This window comes from Echiichthys vipera (genome assembly GCF_963691815.1).
Source record: "Echiichthys vipera genome assembly, chromosome: 21".
In the NCBI taxonomy this organism is placed as follows: Eukaryota; Metazoa; Chordata; class Actinopteri; order Perciformes; family Trachinidae; genus Echiichthys; species Echiichthys vipera.
Window position 1 is genome coordinate 1,321,572 of NC_139846.1, and position 22,803 is coordinate 1,344,374.

Consider the following 22,803-nt stretch of genomic DNA (forward strand, 5'->3'; position numbering starts at 1 on the left):
AGTAGTCCATTGCCTCAGTATAGTGTAAACGCCTACAAATATGCATTGAGCATTCATAAGACATAAAAGAATAATAAGCCACAGAGTGAATATAATTATTCATGTCCTACCATTGACTGAACAGGGATGTGTTGGAATCAAGAGCGGCTCCCTTTAGTTATTCATATTTCCCCCTACCCTACCCATGCATAATGTTAATGGATATATCCTCCACTGTTGGTAGTCTCATTACTCCCGCTGCAGTCCCATCTGCTAAAAGACGTGTTTGGCTTAATATGCCACTTTGCTTTAAAGGAAAATGACATCTAGAGAATATTGAGGTGCTTTTAGTCTGCCTCCTTCCCTTAATATTCATCTTCAGAATCAGCACAGAGATTTCTGTGTGTCATTTAGCAGGGAGGTTTTTAAAGCTCCCACCAGCAAGGTTATTAGTAATGAAGAGAAGTATTGAGCATGATTCCATATATCAGTTGCTCTTCAAAGCAAGTAACTGCAATGGCAGCATACAAGGAACACGATCCGATAGGCAAGGTGCCAGGGAATTAATGTTGTGCCGTAAAAAAGTGTTAAATGCTCCGCCTGAGGGCTACTTGGGTACAGGACCCTTTTGCTGCCCAGTAAAATATTACACAACACTGTTAGTCTGGATGACATACTGGTGTTGTTTTCACCTGTGTCATCATGGCAAAATGTGATCCTGGAGATACCGTAGCTTTGTTCCATTTTCCAGTTTGCACAGTGCTGTTTCCTCTGCTTGACTCCTCTCCTTGAGTCTTAGGGCATACTCACACTGTCCTTCCGTACCGCGACCCGGGCTTTAGGGTACTTCTCCCCCCTCCCTCTCCCACCCGCGCCCCAGCCTCGTTTGTACTCACACTGCCAGGGCCGGCCAATGCTTCTTGCTGTCCATACGCCATCACGTTGTAACACGTCACACGCATTGATCGCGTGTGTGTGGCTTTGTTTACAAATCTTTCCACAGACCTCAGAGTTTTTGTGCGTCTTGTCGACTGTTTTTGAATATTTTCATCCGACCAAATCTGCAGTAAACACGCCACCTCCGCATCACACCAACGTGAACCTTTCACCGCCATTGTTGTTGTTGTTAAATGTCCCAGATGTTCCGTCCTTCTATTTACATGTCCGAACAGGCGGACATAACGCTACTGCCGTAGGGCTCGTGCTCGCACACGTGCGCACGCTCGTGCTCGTACATGTGCAAACGGCTCCGCTAAAGCCCACTCTTTCAAGCGGGCCGTGGACGGCCCGCTGGCCGCAGTTGTGTGCGGAGCGGGTGCACTCACACTGCTTAAAGGTACTAGGCTTTAGCTGAAAAAACGGTTTTGGCACGGCCAGAAGGACAGTGTGAGTACGTCTCTTAGGGTCTATTCACACTTACCATTCGCACCGTGCCCGAGCATGATTCAAGGCTAAAGTCTAGTTCAGCTAACTGTTCAGCACACTTCCCGACCGCGGCCTGGTTGGGAGAGGTGGGCATTAGTAAAGTATGATTGCACATGTACCAGTATGCACACATGGACGAGCACGAGCATTGATGGCAGCCTGTTTATATATGACTGTGTTTCCCGCGACGGACATATCAAAGATTTGCGGCTCGCGCTGGTCTGATAGACCGTTTACTGCAGATTTAATCAGATAAAAATATTCAGAAGCAGTTGGACAAAACAAAAACTCAGATGGGTAAAGACATATAAGCAAGCAGCAATCGAGCTGAGGCCCGGATCATTTTAAGTAAGGTGAGTGCAAGTGGGCCTGGGCTGTAGGGGAAAAGGGGGGATAATCAAGCTAAAACACAGCACAGATAATCTGGGACAAGCGTGAGTGTGCCCTTAATATCACCCACATGAGATGAGGAAGAGACAACAGGCATTTTACTAAATGAGACATTCTTGCCTCAGAGCACCATTTTAAAGCCACCTCACTTAAACATTATTTGGGTCACAGCTGCATCAGCTGTCCATTGTTTTTTTACATAGCTGTATAGAATAGAATAGAATAGAATAGAATAGAATTACTTTAATGATCCCAGACTGGGAAATTATTTTGTAACAGCAGTAGTGGGTCAGCAAATAAAAACTTTGTACATAACATAAATATAATCCAATATATACATAGTGTATATATACAGTGCACAGTGTGCTATAAACAATAATAATATATACAACAAAATATGCAAAATATACTATAACAATAATAATATATACAAAACAACAACAACAACAAAAAACAGTAGAGAGGGAATGTTAGGATGCAGCTTCTGTATCTGGGCAACAGCGGAGTAGATGACGTCACAGGCCAGCGCTGCATCAGCTGAAGGAGGAACTTACACACCGATAATGATGGCAGACTTGAATTCCCGGGGCAAATAACAAGGCCTCATCCCCACAGTCAAAAGTTCAATGTCCGGGGTACAGAGACGTCTCCCCACGCGAACGTGTCCGGGACCACACCACCTCTCACTCACGTACAGTGCAATCCCTCCTCCTTTTTTCTTTCCGCTGCTTGTCACGTCCTTGTCCGCCCGAACAGTGCTGAAACCGGGAATCGCCACGCTGTGGTCCGGGATGTGTGAGTGAAGCCATGTCTCCGTGAAACACAACACACTCCACTCCGGATATTTCCTCTGAGCCTTTATCAGCGCGGCGAGCTCGTCTTGTTCCCCAGAGACCTCACGTTTCCCATGACGATCGCCGGTACAGCCGGTCTTTGTCTCCTCCTCTTCACCCTCCGTTTCACTCCAGCTCTGCAGCCACGGCGTCTCCTCCGCAGCTCCTTCAGGACCTCAGGTCTGGCTCCGGGCAGCAGTACAGGTTCACACAGCGCAATCAGCTGGTCGCGTGTGTAAACAATGCGCTCAGTTATGCGCTCCTGGCCCTCCGTTGCTAGGGTTAGCAAAACCATCACAGAAGTTGAGTAAAAACCAGAACACAAACACAACAAAAACTTTTAAAAAACTTAAAAACCCACGGGAGCTGCTGTTACAGGCTGCTACATAGTACGGCGCCATGTTATGATCAAAACACTGTTTATTATATATTTACTTTTAATTAAATTCACAACGTGGCATAATGTGACAAGAATGTACGGCTGTACAGACATGTTTATGTATTTTTTTGAAAACATAGCACTGCCAAAGCTCTACACAGTGACCTCCAGCAGGCTGCTGGAGTGCATGTTTTTTTGACCAAACTTTCCAAAACAGGCTCATGAGGGCGGCATGAAGGCCTGACGTCCTCTAGTGGGACCTGCACTCACACCCCAGCACCGTGCAGCTCAAAAGAACACCAGAACTGGCAGGTCCACCATTAGCACCCCGCTCTCTTCACAGATGAGAGCATGTTCGCACTGAACACATGACAGACGTGAAAGGGTCGGAGACGCTGTGGTGAGCGTTCTGCTGCCTATAAATATCCAGCATGACCTGTTTGTTGGTGGGTCAGTGATGGTCTGGTGAGGCCTATCATTGGAGGGTCACACAGACCTCCATGTCAGAGGCAACAGTACCCTGACTGCTGTTAAGGACCTGGGTCTTCATGTATCAATGTTACGTGTGCGTACGCACAAAAACGTGGCGTACGCCATTTTCCACACTAACGTTCAGATCATATCAAAAGTGAAATGACCATGGAAATGTGCAGTGCGCCACGCAAGCTTCATGGCTGGCGTATGCACGTTTCTACAGCTATTGTTTCTTTGGCTACACTTAGAGGTGATGCTGGGAAACTGTTAATTATGTGAAGCAGAGCTGCGGCCAGCCCTAAAACGACACACAGCCAGGAGCCAGGGGTTGTCAATAAATGTTCAAATAATATGTGATGCGCAAATGCAGCTCACCAACATCGCGGCAAGGTGGCCTGGTTAAACACATGACTCGTTCATTCTAACCAATAGCATGGTTGGTAACAGGTTGGAGGCTGGCATTATGCGCGATGGGTGGCTTCTCGGTGAGTGAATAATTTATCTGTTTAATTGCGCCCCAAATTTAAACCAGGACAATGCCCGTTTGGGCACGTGCATTCAAATATGTGTATTTGTTTTCTCCCTGGTGAAAATAGAGTGGCAGAGCTATCTAGTAAGCCTTTTTTTGTCTCCTTGTGTTCAGTATTTGTCTTAATAAACGCGTGCGTAAGGCTGGAACTGTCGCACTGCAGTAGCCAAGGCGCACCTCTGCAGTCATTAATATAAGTGTGATCAGTCTTGTCAATCCTTCTAGTGAAGTTGTTTTGTCCTGTTTGTTTTCCCATGAATAGTAGTGTGACTATATATATATATATATATATATATTTACTCCCTGAGAACGTGGCTGTTGACCCCTCTCACTAACCCCGGCACCGACCAAGAACAACGACCGCCATTCCCAAACTCGGGCAGTGGTGGAGAGGGCAATTGGCCTTTAAAGGCAGGTCGGGCGGGGTGCTGCTGTACACACCCGAGAAGGTGTGCCGCATCTTGCTGGCCTGTGGTGTCCTACACAACTTGGCACACCGCCGTGGCATACTTACCGTGGCCCTGAGGGGCAAATGACAATGACAAATTCAAAATGACAACGACAAATTCAAAATGACAATGACAAATTCAAAAATACAATGACAAATTCAAAATGACAATGACAAATTCAAAATTACAATGACAAATTAAAAATGACAATGACAAATTCAAAATTACAATGACAAATTCAAAATTACAATGACAAATTGGAAATCGCAACAACATTAACTCAAACCGGAAAGGGTAGGTCTCTCTGAGCAGAGGATGGGCCCTCCTGACTGGACAGACGGACTGTCTGTCGTATAACAGGAAGAGAGAGGTTGAGAACCCGCTGCAGCTCTACATGGCCGTGTAACGTTAGGGCGCTCTGAATTTCCCGGTGATATGACGGGTTTAAGAGTGAGATATTGAAGCCGAAGCCGAAGCCGACACCGACACACATGTGAGGCAGACAGCTGCTGCACCTCCTTCAGTGCAGCAGCTCCACCGATGCTGTCGACGCCCCGGTGGGAGGGATGGCAATGGCTGTGAAGATTCAGCTGGACCAAAACATGAACTGTGCATCGTAAGCTTAATTTCTTTATGTTTGTCAGCGTCCACATAAACCAGCGTAAGTGTTTCAGTCATAAGAACCGAAGTGTGGTTAGTACTCTTGCTGTAGAGCAGCCCAAACACACCAGCTAACAAGCTAACGCTATTGTTATCTCGCATTAGCGGTTAGCATCGGATTTTATCAAACCTAACGTTACAGGTTAACCCGGCGAAATCTGTAACATCAGTTCGCTAATGTTAAAACCCTGAAGTGTAGTTACAGAGCGTTAGTTTGAGAGTATGTTTGCACAGTTAATGTATTTATAATTTACGGTTGTAAGGACTGTTATTGCCTGGGCCCAGACAGCCCACAGTCAGTTAAACGGAGATATCAGGCACGTAACGTTAACAGCGATGTTAGTGTGTTAGCGTCAGTTTCTAAGTTTAATGGAGAGACTGTCGGTAACGTTCATGTAGGGACAGATGCACCAACAGTTACAGAGGTGTTAGTGTTGTAGATTCATGTGCATTTACTCTGCTATCAAGCATGAACTGTTGACTGTACATGTTCTATAGTTAACAGATATAGCCACTCCACTGACATGATGCTGTGTAAAATAACACCACTGAGTATAATGCAGTCAGACACAACTCTACTAGTCCCTCTGACCTCAATGATAATATTGTATGATAATCTTAATGACATATTGTGATGACCTCATCTCAGTAAAGCTGGACTCATAAACACCTCAACTGCAGACTCATAAAAAAACAATAAAGTTAAAGCATCTCTTTAACAGTTTGAACAAACACATTATAAACGTCATGCATATTGAATTCATTGCAGGGCCCTTGTGTTTGACTACATTATTTATTTATTGTCAGTGTTTTCAACAACAGTTTTATCAGAGTGGTAGTGATCCCCTAATCAGAATCAGAAAACCTGCAGACGGGGAAATTTGGGGGAAATTTGTTTGTCACAGCAGCAACAGAATATAACAAGCAGAAACATAATACAAAATAAGATAAAAAATACCAAAAATAAGCAATACATGCATGACACTAAGTATTTTTGTAGACTGTCACCTTAACGGGACATTTCATAATCTAAAGTCCTTCTTCTTGAAACTGTCTCCTGATGAAGGACCTAGTGAAGGTAAGGGCTTTCTATTGTGCCTGCCACAGGCCGAGCAGACGACCTGCATCCTAGCTGTGTAATAATAGTGCATTGTTTTATTGCGATTTCCAATTTGTCATTGTAATTTTGAATTTGTCATTGTCATTTTGAATGTGTCATTGTCATTTTGAATTTGTCATTGTCATTTTGAATTTGTCATTGTAATTTTGAATTTGTCATTGTCATTTTGAATTTATCATTGTCATTTTGAATTTGTCATTGTAATTTTGAATTTGTCATTGTCATTTTGAATTTATCATTGTCATTTTGAATTTGTCGTTGTCATTTGCCCCTCAGGGCCACGGTACATACCACTGCCAGAGCACATCCCCCCACCAGAGGAACCGGATGCCGGACCCGTAACAACGTCCTACCCTGCGAAGCGATAGGGGCCCGGCAGCATCTGATTTCAACGATGTAAAGAGGCATGGATACAATTTACTTTTTAAGTGCGTGACAAATATCTCCCAGTGCATTGACAATTTGATCTAGACGATCACTGACGCCACGGATTGCTCTCACTATTTCCTCCTTTGATTCCAGCACAGCTTGTGAAAGGACACCGCCAGTCGGGCGGACGTCAGCAGCTGGCGCGGAGTCGCCGGGGCGTGTGGTGCTGGAAGAGCCAGTGGAGTGCGAGGTGCCGGTGGAGGGGCTGGTGGAGGAGCCAGGGTGCAAGGTGCCGGTGGAGGTGCTGGTGGAGACGCCAGGGCGCACGGTGCAGAGGGAGGAGCCCTCTCCTGGTTCATCGTCTATTGAGAAATAATAATAAAAAAAAATGAATGTGTTTATATCCTGGCAACTTAACGCACGAGCATGTGTAATGTGAGCAGCCTATTGTATGACCAGTATAATGACATTTCTGAGTTTAACACATTTACCTTGAGGATGATCTGTGTCGCCTTCATGGGCCCCCACAACTCCGCTTAGAGCTGTGTCCACCACAATAGCCGCCACTCTCTGATCAAAGGGGGTCAGTTCCTCCCCTCCTGTCCCCCCGCCCGTTGCGGTGATACTTCGGCGGTGGGCTGAAATCCTCCGCGTCACCTCCACTTTCACGTCGGGCCTGTTTTGTTTTTTATTTCAGTGGGTGTGCGCTGCTCTGACCCCACAGCGTTCACTGCCTCACACACAAACTCCCACTCAAATCTATTTTTCTTTGTGTTTATCCCTGAAGAGAGGCTACCAAATTAAACAGCTCTTCGGGTCTCCACTTCATTTAATACAATTTCGAGCTCAGACTCGTTGAAGTTGCGCTTCTTACCTTAACTCATAGTTAAAATCTGATGGGGCAGAGAGGGAATCCCCGGTGCAGGCCCTATTTAAATTGATTTGCATATTTAAATGGGGCGTGGACAGGGAGGAGTTTAGCACTTCTACATGTGCGCTCAATTCCACGTTGATTGGGATGTACAAAGGAAAAGTGCTTGGATGCATGCGTACGCAAACTTTTATACATTTGATTTTTTTTGTGCGCACGACAGTTTCTGGATTCTAGCGTACACCATGTTTCAGTAAGAAATCCACGCAAGTCTTAGTACTTGAGGCCCCAGGTGATTGTCAGACCTTACTCTGGTTCAGTGGGCTCTCGATTCCTCCTGGTGCAGGCCAATATCCGGCCTCATCTGACCAGAATGTGAAGGCTCTTACATTCCAATCTCTGCATCAAATGCCATCAAGTACTGCCACAGACTGTCCAGGAGCTCACTGATGCCCTGATCCAGTTCTGGGAATGTCATGAACGGTTCAGAGATAACAGAAAAAGAGAGGACCCAATGCAGACACGGAGACGGAATAAAAGTTCAAACAAACAAAACGCAAAACACTACAGGGAAAACAGGCAATAGCTGCCATTCTTTTTTCACCAGGGAAAAAAACACATACACATATTCGAATGCGCGTGTCCAAACGGGCATTGTGCTGGTTTAAATTTGGGGCGCATTAAACGGATAAATTATTTACTCACCGAGAAGCCACCCATCGCGCACCGTGCCAGCCTCCAACCTGTTACCAACCAGGCTATTGTTTAGATTGAACGAGTCATGTGTTGCCAGAAATCCCAGAGTGGTCAGCACCTGTGTGGGAACGGACAACCCCTGGCTCCTGGCTGTGTGTCGTTCTAGGGCCAGTAACACTGGCCTTGGCAACCTGAAACGACTCATGAGCCAGTTGTCGTCATTTGCCAACAGATCTTCCCGCTCTCCAAACACCCTCTCACGTCTGATATAACCATTTGCGATGTCTTCTAACAAGGCCAAGGCTGCCATTGTTAATGCCATTTTTCATTAAATTGCGAATGCTTTTATATCCTTATCCTTATCCTTATTTTATATCCTTATGATTGCAAACACGTGTGTGTTAATTGTCCATTAATGTGTCTCTGATGCGCACATTACACTGAGGATGAATTGTTTTCACATGATTAACAGTTTCCCAGCATCACCTCTAAGTGTCGCCAACGAAACAATAGCTGTAGAAACGTGCGTACGACAGCCATGAAGTTTGCGTGGCGCACCGCACATTTTGCACGGTCGCCTAGCGGACTTAGGTGACAGAAAACAGAGGGAAACACACATGCAGGGAAACACAAACAGAGGGAGACAAACTCACACAAAAGGAAGAGAGGAGGATACTGACAGAACCGAGTTATGACAGGGAGGGAAAGGTCAACGGCTCACAAAAACATTTTAACCCATGGAGACCATGCATCAGAAAATTTCATGGAAGTTCCAATATTACTAGATTCCTTGTCATGGACCAAAGTGTCAACCCTGTGTCCTACAAGTTAAGCTTATATGTAACTCATTTGCAACAACAAATACATTTTGGAGGTCATGTAAAGTCAGCTGGATTACATTTCCTATTAAAGCGATATTTTTCTGATTTTAATCCAGCTCTGTGTCACGGTAGTGTGGGCATTGTGTTCAGATGAACAAATTTCATAGCAGAAGACCCAGCGAAACAGAGCAGAGATTTGCCAAAATCCACCAAACGTTGCCATACTGGGGGGATTTCCACAATTAAACACTGATTCTACCACTACACCTAGCCTGATTATTTTCTCAAATGTAATTGTCTTGAATATTTTTCAATTACTTTTGGAAATCACATGAACCTCCTTGACAACCACTGCACAGCACTGTAAAACACATCTTCTTCCAAAGCAGTGGTGAAGAACACCAGCAAATGCCAGAAGTTGAGTTTTCATTCAAACTAATTCATGAATGGTGTATTAACTGCATGCCAAATTATTAAGAGCACACAAGGCCAAATTGCCTCTGAAGTTGATATGACTGGTTGCTGACAAACAATGTACCATTTAAACGGATAGACACTGATCCAACAGCATGTAAGTGTTCCCTTCAATGCCGAGCCTGTTTGTAGTGCACTGCCGAATGTAACACTGATGGATGACACTATGAATGATACACACTATATCAGTGGTGATTGCTCTAACACTGCAAGGGAAGCTCAGCTCCCCCTAAAATGTCACCAAAAGTGGTGAAAAATGTACATTTTATTGACTAAATACGCGCTAGAAAGCCTTCATCTTTTGTTCAGAATTAGCTACTTAACACAGGTAACGGGAGCAACTTCCTTCTCATTCATCCCCACAACGCCACAGCACTTTACACAGTTAGATGCTCAGCTTCTACTGACTTCAGTGGGGAAGCGTAGAGCAGGTTGTTCCACTGCAGCTAAACTAGACAATCATTGGATAAATGCTGGGCTTTGTCCCGCCCATCGGACGCTCAGCGTCTCTGGGGGTCTATCTGAAAGTGGACTGGCCCGGACGCCCGGCTTCTGCATGATGATTGGATGAGCTATCTGAGGTGGAATACTTTTTTGATTGACAGCTAAATGAGCAAATCAGTGATCTTGAAGAATAAACATCCAGTGGAGCATTTTTCAAGATTTTCATTCTGTTGTTCTGAACTGATCTGGAGATCTGGAGATCCCCAGGGACTTTGTCTTTGTTAAAAACGACTAGCGTTGTGGTGGCGACTCTGTTCTTTCAACCTCTGCGGTTTCGTTTCCCAACGAGCAGCGGCAGCTGCGAAGCTTCTCCCCCTGTCACTCACAGGCGGTCACACTTCACAGTAGCCTGGCTCAGCAGCTCCAGCTGGGCCAAGGCCATTTAAGCAACCTAGCTCTGCTGCCATTGAGAGGACACTGGTCAAGTCCCCGGAAAAGACGTTTAGTTGTTCTCTCATTTTGATCATCACCGTTTTTTCACTAAATAAAGGTAAAGTGCATTGGTTATTTTAAAAAACATGCTAGTGCAGCAGTCGTATAGACACAGCTGATATTCTATCACATTATGAACAATAGAAAAAATAACAGTATTTCAGAATAAATTGAGTATTTTTAATCTCTTCTCTTATTTTGATCTCCAGCACGTATACATGCCATCCAACAGCATGTAAGTGTTCCCTTCAATGCCGAGCCTGTTTGTAGTGCACTGCCGAATGTAACACTGATGGATGACACTATGAATGATACACACTATATCAGTGGTGATTGCTCTAACACTGCAAGGGAAGCTCAGCTCCCCCTAAAATGTCACCAAAAGTGGTGAAAAATGTACATTTTATTGACTAAATACGCGCTAGAAAGCCTTCATCTTTTGTTCAGAATTAGCTACTTAACACAGGTAACGGGAGCAACTTCCTTCTCATTCATCCCCACAACGCCACAGCACTTTACACAGTTAGATGCTCAGCTTCTACTGACTTCAGTGGGGAAGCGTAGAGCAGGTTGTTCCACTGCAGCTAAACTAGACAATCATTGGATAAATGCTGGGCTTTGTCCCGCCCATCGGACGCTCAGCGTCTCTGGGGGTCTATCTGAAAGTGGACTGGCCCGGACGCCCGGCTTCTGCATGATGATTGGATGAGCTATCTGAGGTGGAATACTTTTTTGATTGACAGCTAAATGAGCAAATCAGTGATCTTGAAGAATAAACATCCAGTGGAGCATTTTTCAAGATTTTCATTCTGTTGTTCTGAACTGATCTGGAGATCTGGAGATCCCCAGGGACTTTGTCTTTGTTAAAAACGACTAGCGTTGTGGTGGCGACTCTGTTCTTTCAACCTCTGCGGTTTCGTTTCCCAACGAGCAGCGGCAGCTGCGAAGCTTCTCCCCCTGTCACTCACAGGCGGTCACACTTCACAGTAGCCTGGCTCAGCAGCTCCAGCTGGGCCAAGGCCATTTAAGCAACCTAGCTCTGCTGCCATTGAGAGGACACTGGTCAAATTGAGTATTTTTAATCTCTTCTCTTATTTTGATCTCCAGCACGTATATATATATATATATATATATATATATGGAAGGAGCTGGAGTCAGAGTCTTTCCTAGGGTTGGGTCTGAGTCTAAAATAAATGCAGAGGAGTGGTATGACTGGCATAGCTCCTTCCACACCACCAGATATCAAGTGTGTGTGTGTGTGTGTGTGTGTGTGTGTGTGTGTGTGTGTGTGTGTGTGTGCAGTGAGACTGATCAGCATTCCACAAAGATGGCCTTTACTTTCCTGTTCAATCATCTCATCTCATTTTCATCCGCTTATCCGGTGTCGGGTCGCGGGGGCAGCAGCTTTAGCAGGGGACCCCAAACTTCCCTTTCCCGGGCCACATTAACCAGCTCTAACTGGGGGATCCCAAGGCGTTCCCAGGCCAGTGTGGAGATATAATCTCTCCACCTAGTCCTGGGTCTTCCCCGAGGCCTCCTCCCAGCTGGGCGTGCCTGGAACACCTCCCTAGGCAGGCGCCCAGGGGGCATCCTTACTAGATGCCAGAACCACCTCAACTGGCTCCTTTCAATGCTAAGGAGCAGCGGCTCTACTCCGAGTTCCTCACGGATGGCTAAACTTCTCACCCTATCTCTAAGGGAGACTCCAGCCACCCTCCTGAGAAAACCCATTTCGGCCGCTTGTACCCGCGACCTCGTTCTTTCGGTCATGACCCAGCTTTCATGACCATAGGTGAGGGTAGGAACGAAGATTGACCGGTAGATCGAGAGCTCAGGCCAAACTCACGCTCCATCGTCCCCTCACTCGTGAACATGATCCCCAGGTACTTGAACTCCTTCACTTGGGGTAAGGACTCATTCCCTACCTGGAGTAAGCCCTCCACCGGTTTCCTGCTAAGAGCCATGCCCTCAGATTTAGAGGTGCTGATCCTCATCCCAGCCGTTTCACACTCGGCTGCGAACCGATCCAGTGAGTGCTGAAGGTCACTGACCGACGATCATCTGCGAAAAGCAGAGACGAGATCCTCAGCCCACCGAACTGCAAACCCTCCCCACCACGACTACGCCTCGATATCCTGCCCATGAAAATCACGAACAGGATTGGTGACAAAGCGCACCCCTGGCGGAGGCCAACCCCCACCGGGAACGAATCCGACTTACTGCCGAGGATCCGGACACAGCTCTCGCTTTGGGTGTACAGAGATTGGTTGGCCCACAGAAGTGACCCCCTGACCCCATACTCCCGCAGCACCTCCCACAGTATCTCCCGAGTAACCCGGTCATATGCCTTCTCCAGATCCACAAAGCACATGTAGACCGGATGGGCAGGCCCCCTCCAGGATACTTGCAAGAGTGAAGAGCTGGTCCATTGTTACACGTCCAGGATGGAATCCGGATTGTTCCTCTTCAATCTGAGGTTCGACTATAGGTTTGTCTATAGGACGAACCCTCCTTTCCAGCACCAGAGTAGTGTGACACCCCTGTAATTGACACACACCCTCTGGTCCCGCTTTTTAAATAGGGGAACCTGGTCTGCCACTCCCTTGGCACTGTCCCAGACTTCCACGAAATGTTGAAGAGACGTGTCAACCAAGACAGCCCCTCCAAACCCAAAGCATTTTAGCATTTCTGGACGAATCTCATCAATCCCTGGGGCTTTGCCACTGTGGAGTTGTTTGACTACCTCAGTGACTTCTGCCAGAGATATTGACAATGATTCCCCATCAGCCTCCAGCTCTGCCTCTACAAAACAGGGTGTGTTAGTCGGATTAAGGAGTTCCTCAAAGTATTCCTTCCACCACCCGATTACCTCATCAGCTGAGGTCACCAGCGTCCCGTCCCGTAAACAGCTTGGCTGGTTCCCAGTTTCCCCTTCCTTAGATGTTGAATAGTTTTCCAGAAAGTCCTTCTCCATGACTTCTCCGAACTCCTCCCACACCCGCTGCTTTGCCTCTGACACAGCAGAGGCTGCAGCCCTTCTGGCCCGTCGGTACCTTGCAACTGCCTCCGGAGTCTTCTGGGATAACATATCCCGGAAGGCCTCCTTCTTCAGTCGGACAGCTTCCCTGACCAACGGTGTCCACCACGGTGTTTGAGGGTTACCGCCCCTTGAGGCACCTAAGACCTTGAGGCCACAGCTCACCGCTGCAGCTTCAGCAAGCTTTGAACATTGCCCACTCCAGTTCAGCTCTTGGACAGGGGCCTCCTCCAGATGTTCCCAGTTCACCCGCACTACTCGTTTGGGCTTACCTGGTCCGTCCAGAATCTTGCCCAATCCTCTGACCCAACTCATCACCAGATGGTGATCAGTTGACAGCTCTGCCCCTCTCTTCACTTGAGTGTCCAAAACATGCGGCCTCAGGTACCACGTACACTTATGAGCATTCTTATTTTCGAACGTAGTGTTGTGGTCGTGGACGATCCGTGACTAGCACAGAAGTCTAATAACAGACAACCGCTCAGATTTATATCAGGGAGGCTGTTCCTCCCAATCACGCCTCTCCAGGTGTCTCCATCATTGCCCACGTGGGCGTTGAAGTCTCCCAGCAGAACTATGGAGTCCCCTACTGGAGCCCCATGCAGGACTTCATTCAGGGTCTCCAAGAAGGCCGAATACTCTGAACTGCTGTTCGGGGCATATGCACAAACAACATTCAGAGTTTTCCCCCCTACCACCCGCAGGTGTAAGAAGGCGACCCTCTCGTCCACCGGGGTGAACTCCAACACCGCGGCGCTCAGCCGGGGGTTTGTGAATATCCCCACACCCGCCCGGCGCCTCACACCCTGGGCAACTCCAGAGAAGAATAGGGTCCAACCCCTATCCAGGAGTACGGTTCCAGAACCGAGACTGTGTGTGGAGGTAAGCCCCACCAGATCTAACTGGCAGCGCTCCACCTCCCGCACAAGCTCCGGCTCCTTCCCCGACAGAGAGGTGACATTCCACATCCCCAGAGCCTGCTTCTGCTGCCCGTGTCTGGTCCGTCGAGGCCCCTCACCTTCACTGCCAACCGTGCAGCAGCGCACCCGACCCAGAGGGAGGTGCCACGAGCACTAGGCTCCAGCCCTCAGGTTCACAGGGACACACAAACCTCTCCACCACGATGAGGTGATGGTTCCCGGAGAGGGTTTGTCATGAAACAAATGATTTAAAGGACACTATGTAGTGTTTTACATAATTTATTACCTCAAATCAGAGGTTCTCAGAGTTTCTATCAAATTCAGTCCTTAAATATGATAAAGTAATTAGGAGATTTTAATATTCACATGGACGTTGATAATAATAGCCTTAGTATTGCGTTTATCTCTCTCTCTTTGATACGATTGGTTTTAGTCAGAGTGTTCATGGTATAACTCACAAACCCGTGAATTAAAAGTAAATGGTGTTCCACTAAATTGAAGGAATCTCGCTTGGTTTGGCAAGAAAGTCTAGTAACATATAGGAAGGCCCTCCGTAATGCCTGAGGAGCCTATTACTCATCTTTAATAAAGGAGAATAAGAATAATCCTAGATAAGCCTGTGAATATTCTCATTTGTCCAGGTCATCGTTATCCCCAAAGCAATTTCAGGCAAAAGCAACTGGACTTGGTTATTTGTCTAGGAAGATGTTTCACCTCTCATCCAAGAGGCTTCATCAATTCATATACGCATCCGACCAGGCTGGGACTGGACCAAAATTTAACTTTTTGGGCTGAACTCCAAGCTCTATGTTTGACAGAAACCAAACACAGCACACCACCCAAAACACACCATCCCTACAGTGAAGCATGGTGGTGGCAACATTATGTTGTGGGCTTGTTTCTCTTCAGCAGGGGCAGGGCAGCTGGTCAGGATTGAAAGGAAAATGGATGCTGCCAAGTCCACCCAAATTCTTGAGGAAAACCTGCAGCCCTTTGTTAGACTCTTGTTGGAAGGTAGTTATATATATATATATATATATATATATATATATAACCCTGCTATATCCACATATGTTCTATAGGAATCAGGTCAGGGCTCTGACTAGGCCACTCTAGGAAATTCACCTTCCTGCCCTTTAGTCACTGTGTTGTTTTTATGGAGATGTGTTTTGGGTCGTTGGAAGGTGAACTAATATATATATATATATATATATATATATATATAGAGAGAGAGAGAGAGAGAGAGATACAGAGAGAGATTTTTGAGATTTTAAGATACTTTATTGGTCTACAATACCAATAGCAAACAAAACAACAGGCAAATCAAAACAGTTAGCATTTTGTACAGAAAAACTCTAAATTAAGAAAGGATCAGGGGAAAAAAAGAAAAAGGAATTACAGGAGAAGACTGAAATGCAAATTGCCTTCAGTAACAGTACAAAGTGCCTGTTTGCAGCACCACACAGCTTCAAAAGCCTCTAGATCTTGCATGAGTTTATAAAACTGGAAATCAACCAAGATTCTTGCTTTAACAAGGGCATGAAACAGAACTGATGCATCGTCTCCAGGTTGACTCTCATTTTTGTTCTTTCTGCTGACATAAATGGACATTTTTGCTTCACCCAGAATAAAATTCAACAGTTTGCACACATTCTGTCTCCTTCTCTGATACCTAAAACCAAGAATAAAAGTCTCTGAGGAAAACTCTTCATTAAAACAATCAAACAAACGACCCAATGTTGTGAACAAAGGCAAAAGCCTTGCACAGTGCAAAAAGGCATGAAACACCATTTTCCTCTGGAAACAGAAGGGACAATCCTGACAAACAGCTGGATTTAAAATAGAAACGAAAGCATTGACAGCTAGCGCCCCATGAAGGAGCCTCCACTGCAGATCCCCCACCCTCTTAGGCAATGGTGGTTTATAAAGTGCTCTCCACTCTGGTCTTACATTTACACTCAGTTTTAAAACAGTGCGCCAGGGCGTGTCCGCCCTGCTTCCTAAACACTTTTTGTTAAAAACCTTCACACATGCATGGTAAAACTGTTTTCCAGTTGCAATGCTCAGTCCAACTGTGGTAGCCTCTGATAAGAGCGGGCTAGCACCCCCATCCAAAATTGGTGAGAGCTCCAACCCAGGGAAGTCAGCAAATATGTCCGGTTGCACTGCTCCAGCGCAATAGATCCAAAGCAGTGCGGACTCATCCGCGGTGTAGGTTGTGCGCCACTTGTCCAGGAGCTGTGTGGCCACACGGAGGGACCTGAGCCCCATTGAGGCAGCAAAGCGCCTCGCATCCTGGAAGTCAGGACCTGCCAGGTCTACTACATCCTTCAGTGTCACAATCCTTGAATCAAGAAATCTCCTCTGGACCGACCACAGGTTCTTGCAGGAGCCAGTGTAAGGAGGTCTGTTCCCCCTGTCTTTGTACATTGAACATGCTCCAAACTTTAAGAAGAGAACGGTAGAACGGAGGTAGCCTCGCGTTATCGATCCCACCCGGTGCTGTCAAGAAAAGTGATTTATCAAGCCCCAGCCCCCCACAAGTTTTTAAAATTGTGCAGCTTAGAAGGTTCCAGGCCACAACTGTGAGCCCAGTAAAAAGTCTTTTCACAAATTGCAACCTAAAAGCAGCAGTTCTACTGTGGAAGTGTATGAGACCCTGCCCCCCCTCATCTTTAGGCAAGAACAGCACAGATTGTTGTACCCAGTGTAACTTGTCCCAGAAAAAGTTTCCAACAATGGATTGTAGTTTAGTTAAAAGCTCAGGTGGGGGATCCAAACAGGCCAGGCGATGCCAAAAGGATGATGCCACTAGATTATTTATAATGAGCACCCGTCCCCTGTACGACATTTTTGTCAGCAACCACCTCCAGCTTTCAAGCCGCCCAGTGACACTCTCCACTATACCTTCCCAGTTTTTCTGGAGGAATGTGTCATCCCCCAGGTAAACACCCAAATACTTGAACCCATTTTTTTTCCACCCTAGACCATCAGGGAGCCTTGGCTCCCCTTCCTCCCACTTGCCAAGCAATAGAGCCTCACTTTTAGGCCAGTTAACTCTGGCTGATGAAATTAACCCATAAGCAGTAAGTATATTTACAATTATCTCTATGTCCCCACCCCCAGTAACCATCAGGACTATGTCATCCGCATAAGCTGATAAACGAGCCGGAAAATTAAAACCAGGTATAGATAAACCGCTTAAGGCCCCTCTTAACCTATGTAAAAGAGGCTCTATTGCTACAGTACAACATTCCAGACAGAGGACAGCCCTGTCTTACACCTCTACCAACTTTAAAAGGAGCACTTAAACCACCATTGACTTTGAGTATGCTCTCCACATCACTGTACAGGACCCTGATCTTTTTTACAAAGCCTTCACTGAAACCAAAGGCAAGCAGAATGTCCCATAAATAACTGTGCTCCACCCTGTCAAAGGTTTTTTCCTGATCTAGTGAAACCAGCCCCACATCAATACCAAGAAGCTTGGAAACATAAATAACATCACGAACCAGAGACACATTATCAAAAATAGATCTACTGGGAACACAATATGTTTGGTCCGGATGAATGACCTGGTCCATTACCTTGGATAGTCTATTGGCCAAGACTTTAGACAAAATCTTATAGTCACTACACAAGAGCGACACAGGTCTCCAGTGCCTGATATCAGTAAGATCGCCTTTTTTAGGGAGAAGGGTGAGGACCGCCCTACGACAGCTCACCGGCAGGTGCCCCCCAGCAAGACTATCGTTGAGCACGGCAAGCAAGTCATCACCTATCTCTGACCAAAAAGATTTATAAAAATCCACAGGGATGCCATCTAGGCCCGGGGCTTTACCACTTTCCATACCCTGAAGGGCCCTCTCCAGTTCCTCCAGTGTTAAGACAGTGTCAAGCTCGGCATAGGACTCAATAGGAATTTGTGGCAGATCATTCAGAAAGGAACTGTCAGACCCACCCACCCCAAGTTCGCTCCTGTATAGATCCTGATAAAATTGAGTGGCTCTGTTTCGAATCTCCCAATCATCAGTCAATAAAAAACCAGACTCAGATTTCAAAGAATGAATCAATCTTTTCTGGCCATTTTTCTTCTCCAGGTTAAAAAAGAACTTTGAAGGAACATCCATCTGCTCCACACATCGGAACCGCGAGCGGACCAAAGCACCCTTAGCATTTATCCCTAACAGCTCAGCTGATGCATTCCTTTTTTCTGCCAGATTTTCAATGTCAAAATGATTCCCAGTAGAGTAGGCCAGATTTTGAATTTCCTTTAACTCCTCTTCCAAAATCTCAATAGACCGGGTTCTGTCGCTTGTGATGTTTTGAGAATACTGTCTGCATAACTGTTGGATTTGTACTTTGCCAAAATCCCACCATTGTTGCAACGAAGCAAAGGACGCCTTGCTCCCCCAGAAACCAGCCCAGAAAATCTTAAAGACATCTTTAAAATATTTGTCATGAGTGAGGGATGTATTAAAATGCCAGTAAGCACTTTTTGGTTTCACAGACTTCAAAATGACCCCACACAGGACCAGCCCATGATCAGAGAAAGCCACAGGGGAAATCTCATAATTCTTAAAAATGTTTACATGATGTTTAAAAGTATAAAATCTATCAAGCCTGGCCATGGAAATCCTGCCATCATGAGCGTGAGTCCAAGTATACTGCCTGTGCTCTTTATGAAAAGTTCTCCACACATCACTCAGATCATGCATGTGTATACACTGACTAAGTTTTCTACGCGAGAGCATGTGTGGCTCCATGTGGTTCCTGTCTAGGTCAAGTTCTGTGCAATTAAAATCACCACCCACAAACAGATAATCATCACTGTTACACCCAGCTATAGTAGTGGATAACTTGTCCAGAAAAGACACTCTATCCGCTGCCTTGGTGGGAGCATAAATGCAAATGAAAATGAACACATGATTTTCAAACAGTGCCCTGACTTTAAACAGTCTGCCTTGTATAACCTCCACAACCTCATGGGAAACTGGAGTGAAATTCTTTGCAAATAAAATGGCAACACCACCACTAACAGAAGTGTTGTGACTTAAAAGAGAGAGCCCATCCCACTCTAAAGCCCAGTCGACTTCATTTGCAGTATCGCTATGCGTCTCCTGCAGGAGGACCACATCTAAGCGCTTTACACTGAACAGTTCGTAAAGCTGCGCCCTCTTCAAGGGGTCTCTTGCCCCATTAATGTTCAGGGAAGCTATGCGAACCACACTCATAAGAAAAAGACAAAAGGAAAAAGTAACGTTAGACATGAAAAAACTAAATACAGAAAGCTTATTTCATATCAGTGTCATTCAACAGAGCGTTTAAGTTTGTTAAAAACTTTTTCAGACGGTAACCCTCTTGCCTTGTGACAAGACCTTCAGCCATGAAAAGTTTTGCTTTAGATATAAATTGCTCCACATCAGGAAAATAATTGTCAATTTGAACTTTCTTAGCATTCTTCGTCTGTTTCAGAAAATTCTTAGTAGTACTGAGTATGACTGAGCGGTGACGCCACTCAACCGCATACTGCAGCCGGCGCTGCAGTCAGAGTCAAACTCGCCTTCCGATTCATTCGTTTTCCTTTGAACGCTATGAACCTTCGCAGTTTTAGCTTTATCAGAATCATTAGGCTGACTCTGTCTCCTCTTTTGTCTAGCCCGAGGGACTTTAAAAGCTGAGTCGCCTTCATCTGCCTCCATTTGGGAGCTTTCGTCTTCTGCATCATTATCAGTCTGATCAGTGTCTACAACGCTGTTGTGGGAGACATCAGCGCCAAGTGGAAGAATGGATTCACTTACCGGGGTTACAGGGCTAACGTCTGGCGAGTTGGACTCTGACTGAGTCACCGTTCCCTCCCCCTCTGCATGACCCCCTTCAACAGTGGAAACATTACGAAGAGTGGATTGTCCCTCCTCACTCTTGTCCCCGTTAACGTTAGTCACCACACTGTAAACAATTGTCTTGTAAATTAACAGTAAAATACTGGCAGCAGGGTTGCCAGCATTCTACTGTTAATTTTACAGTTCACCTACTGTTATCTACTTTACAGTATGTTACTGTGATAAAAACCACATACTGAATTACAGTACAATCCTGTATCTCCTTGATTTCACAGTAAAATACTGGCAGCAGGGTTGCCAGCATTCTACTGTTTATTTTACAGTTCCCTTGCTGTTATCTACTTCACGGTGTGTTACTGTGATAAAACCACATACTGAATTACAGTAGACTTAAACAGTATAGTGCTGAATGAATTCACAGTATACAGTACTAGTGCAAGGTAGTTGCAATATTTTTGTTTTTCATTAATTGCATTTAACCATAATCCCATATATAATACAATGCAGTCATTTTTGTAGATAGAGCATATTATTGTCTGAAAGCCACTTGCTATGAATTAAGCGCTGTCTTCACTGTAACCTCGTTTAGCAATTTTAATATACCGTATACTGAATGAGTTAGTTAATTATAATACAGCCATTTAAAATGTGTAAAAGAAGAGACTTACAAAATATCAATTATATAACCTTTATTTAAAAATGATCACCAATTGCAATACCTAACAGGTTAACAATTGAATAAAACAAATTCAACTGTTTTAGTGTAATTGATTTGCTTAGTTTTGTAGGCAAGAGATACTATGTACAATGGAGCTTAACCAGCTTGTGGCGCTTAAGGCCCTGAATAGATACAAAATTATCTGCAATGGAACACTGATTTTCAGTTAAGTTATTTAAAGTGCTTGCATTGAAACTCTGAGTTGTGCTAAAACTAACACAATAATAAAATATAGAATAAAAATAAATATCAAATAACAATAATAATAATCCCTGCTTGTTAACTGTAGCTACACACACGTTTTTCTGCAGCGTTCAACAATATAAATATCTACGTTTTTTAAGTGCAATATAACATATTTAGTCAGTGGAACGAGAACACATACATAACTGTAAACAAAAAAATGGGTAAAAACAGTGACTGCGACAATGACTCACTCACCAACCTATACAAAATTCCACTTGAAGTCCATCAGATTCTTCAGAAGTGTGGACACATGGGGTTTGACTGTGACCGACTTCTTCTGGACAACTTTTCCTGTTTTCTTGGAGATAATCTTTCCCCAGCTGGACTTGGACTCTCTCTGGGTTGATCCCGATGAAGCGCCTGAAAACACAGCAGTCTGAGATTAGAGGGATAGCAATAATGTCTGCTACTATATAAAGAGGACTGGGTGATATGGACAAAATCAAATCAAAATACCTTTGACCAAAGACAACCCGAAAAGAGTGCTCACTCACAATTTCATGTCAGAATGACTGCTTTGAAAAAGGACCGTTAGGTAACACAAGCCTTACCTTTGAATTAACTCAAGACTCCTCTTGGTACTGCAGGTTGAAGATATAGTACAGGGAAATCAGAGCAGCAAGACCTGTCACAAAGGTGGGCTGGATGCCCTAACACAACCTTCAAGGCTGATCATCCAGTGTCCAATATTCACACGCTCTGTTCCACCTGAAACGTCAAATAGGAGTAATATCAGAATTGATTGAAAATCCTGGATAAATGTCTCTACTTGGAAGAACATTCATGCTTTGTTGTGATACAGAGAACTCACTTATCAACGTAAAGCTCATCTGATATGAAATAGACAGTATGTCCATTTACTGAATACATACAGAGGAGGATTAGACGAGGAGTTGCCGGTAAGGTGAGGGCCTTCTCGACGTCATCAACTGTGGCAGACAACTGTGAGAACAGGAGTTTTTTCACTCTTTTTTCAACTTCTGGTCTTATTTTTACTGACCTTTTTATTTTTGTAATTTAACTTTTTTATATGTCGAGTGTCCATGAGTCTGAGAAAGGATACTTTTAAATTGAATTAATTTGTATTACTAGCTTTATTTATATTATTATTTATTCATTTAATTAAGAAAGAAGAGACACTTATGTCTGCAAGAAGGATGAGCGCATCTCTGGTATGGGAACATTTTGACAGTAAATCCAACAGTGATAAGAAAAAAATGCCAATACACACACACCAAAAAATGGTTAAGCTCATGTTTAAGTGTGATTCTTGGTAATGCAAATATGCACTGCGAACATTAAAAGAAAGAGCTAAGTAGTTCAAGCAGCCTCACTATGTCGTTAAGATTGGCTAACTCCCTCTGTAGGCTAATATCAGCACATGAAATCAAACAGGTTGTATACAGCTTGTCATTGGTCTCACTGAACAAATAAGAACAAAAATGAATAATGTAGATATCTGCCTGCCTGACAAAAAGAACTATAAAATAGCATGCTAAATGTTCCTGCTGTAGCTGTCCAGTTACCGCATGGCAAGTTAAGATGACCATATACTGATTAATCACAGTTTAACTAAAATAAAATCATAGTATGATAGCAAGCAAACATCATCAAACAAATAAAATATAGTTTAA